Genomic DNA, 3,210 nt, shown 5'->3' on the forward strand with positions numbered 1-3,210 from the left:
GATCAGGAGGCTCTTGCTGAAATGGGAAAGTAACGGCAGAAAGTTACACCATTAAGAGTCAAAGCAGGGGCGCCTGGGTGGCTCAGTGGGTTAAAGCTTCTGCCTTCAGCTCAGGTCATGATCTCAGGGTCCTGGGATCGAGCCCCACATCGGGCTCTCTGCTCAGCGGGTAGTCTGCTTCCTCCTCTCACTCTCTGTCTGCCTCTCTGCCTACTTGTGATCTTTGTCTGTCAAATATATAAATAAAACCTTAAAAAAAAAGAGTCAAAGCAGCAACTCCTAGAAACCAGTTAGAAAGGGCCCAGCAAAGGCCCAAAGCACAGATGGGAGGATGGTAGATTCTGGAACCTGTTGATCTGGTGCAAGGTTTTGACTACAGAGTAATATCCCACCCTTTGGCACCACGGAGACTTGACCTGAAAGCAATTTAAAATTTGCCACCCTGAGTGCTTACTGAGTTCCAGGTACACAATATATGATCGATTATTGTTATCCCGATTTTGCAGAAGAGAAACCTGAGGCTCAGAATGATCACAGGGATAGCAAGTTGCAGGGCTGGGAATGAGCACAAGTCAACCGGAATCCCAAGCCCGGATTCTGTCTGGCCACACTAGCTCTCACTGAAATGAGAAGTTCCTACGATAGGTCTTGCACTGAATTTCCTGGAAAATTAATTCTGTTACTCAAATTACAGTGCAAGTGAATGTCTCAGTTTCTCATTCCTGTTCACCCGTCCTATTATAAATCAAAACTCTTCCTTCTTGGTTCCGTGAAAACAAAAGCAAAATCCCTATTATATGCGTAGAAGACAACTCCCAGATAAACAGGGAGGTTTGACTCATTTGTTTATTTTCTTTGTTTTCCAGAACACCACTAAAATGATAGTATAGAATTGTGAGATAATAGAAAAAATATACATTGGTCTCTGCCCCCTGTTCCTGACACGGGGTCCTAAAACACTCGTGAATCCCAAGTGATAATAGCACTAGAAGCATCGTTCTAATGAGGCAATTCTGCGTGGGCTCCAGGATGCGGGCTGGTCACCAGAAAAACAAGACATGATTAAAAAGTTCAGAGTTTTCGCTTTTTGCCCGTGGACGCCACCGAGTAAGCATCGTTAAAGTCTCCCCTCCCACCGCCGTCATGTCTAAGTCAGACTCTCCCAAAGAGCCTGAACAGCTGCGGAAGCTCTTCATCGGAGGTCTGAGCTTGGAAACAACCAATGAGAGTCTGAGGAGCCATTTTGAGCCATGGGGAACACTTCCGGACTGTGTGGTCATGAGAGATCCAAACACCAAGTGCTCCAGAGGCTTTGGGTTTGTCCCAGATGCCCCTGTGGAGGAGGAGGATGCAGCCATGCATGGAAGGCCACACAAGGTGGATGGAAGCGTTGTGGCACCAAAGAGGGCTGACTCAAGAGAAGGTTCTCAAAGACCTGGTGCCCACTTAACTGTGAAGAAGATTTTTGTTGGTGGCATTAAAGAAGACACTGAAGAACATCATCTAAGAGATTATTTTGAACAGTATGGGAACATCGAAGTGACTGAGATCATGACTGACCGAGGCAGTGGCAAGAAGAGGGGTTTTTCTTCTGTAACATTTGATGACCATGACTCTGTAGACAAGATTGTCATTCAAAAATCCCATACTGTGAATGGCCACACTGTGAAGTAAGGAAAGCGCTCTCTAAGCAAGAGATGGCTCGTGCTTCATCCAGCCAAAGAGGTCGAAGTGGTTCTGGAAACTTCGGTGGTGTGTCGTGGAGGTGGTTTTAGGGGGAAGGACAACTTTGGTCGCGGAGGAAACTTCAGTGGTCAAGGTGGCTTTGGTGGCAATCGAGGTGGGGGTGGATACGGTGGCAGTGGGGACGGGTAGAACGGATTTGGTAATGATGGAAGCAACTCTGGAGGTGGCGGAAGCTATAATGATTTTGGCAATTACAACAATCAATCCTCAAATTTTGGACCCATGAAAGGAGGCAATTTTGGAGGCAGAAGCTCTGGCCCTTATGGTGGTGGAGGCCAATACTTCGCCAAACCACGAAATCAAGGTGTCTGTGGTGGTTCCAGCAGCAGCAGGAGCTACGGCAGTGGCAGGAGGTTTTAATTCCCGCCAGGAAACAAAGCTTAGCAGGAGAGGAGAGCCAGAGAAGGGACAGGGAAGCGACAGGTTACAGCAGATTTGTGAACTCAGCCAAGCACAGTGGTGGCAGGTCTTCGCTGCTACAAAGAAGACATGTTTTAGACAATACTCATGTGTATGGGCAAAAAAACCTCGAGGACTGTATTTGTGACTAATTGTATAACAGGTTATTTTAGTTTCTGTTCTGTGGAAAGTGTAAAGCATTCCAACAAAGGGTTTTAATGTAGATTTTTTTTTTTTGCACCCATGCTGTTGATTGCTAAATGTAATAATAGTCTGATCATGACGCTGAATAAATGTGTCTTTAAAAAAAAAAAAAGTTAAGAGTTTTCAGCCTCAGTCCCTGTCCCCATGCAGCAAGGAGGGGAGAGGGGCTGGAAATGGAGTTTGTAACTGATCATATCATGAGGAAATCTCTGTAAAACTCCCAGCGGCATGGGGTTCGGTGAGCTTCCGGGTTGGCAAACACGTCCACACCGGGAGGGTGACTCACCCAGACTCCGTGATGATGGAAACTCCTGAGCTTGGGACCCTCCCAGACCTCACTGCCTGTATTGATTCATGCGGCTATTCATCGGCATCCTCCATCTTATCCTTTAATAAACCGGTAAATCCAAGTACCTGTTTTCCTGAGTTCTGTGAGCTGTTGCAGCAAATGATTTGAACCTAAGGATGGGGTCATGGGAACCTCTGGTTTGTAGCTGCTGGTTCAAAGCCCAGAAGGCAGCAACAGCATAGTTTGCAATTGGCATCTCTGGCAGCCGGGGCAGGGCGCGGGGCACGGTCCTGGTGGACTGAGTCCTTACCTGTGGGATCTAGAGCTATCTCCAGCTGCAGAGTGTCAGAATCGAGGGAAACTATAGGACTCCCAGCTGGTGTTTGGTGGGGGGAAACCCGCATTCATCTGGTGTCATGAGTGTCGTGAGTGTGGTAGCCGTGTGAGAGCAAAGGAGATGCGTAGGAGGAAGGACTGGCTTTTTCCCTAATTCAAGGACTAAAAGAGCTTTCATTCAACTAGAACAGGGAGAGTGGGAGAGGAAACAGAACTGTACAAGGGTTGTCCATGCA

The sequence above is a fragment of the Meles meles genome, chromosome 9, assembly GCF_922984935.1.
Source record: "Meles meles chromosome 9, mMelMel3.1 paternal haplotype, whole genome shotgun sequence".
Taxonomy (NCBI): Eukaryota; Metazoa; Chordata; class Mammalia; order Carnivora; family Mustelidae; genus Meles; species Meles meles.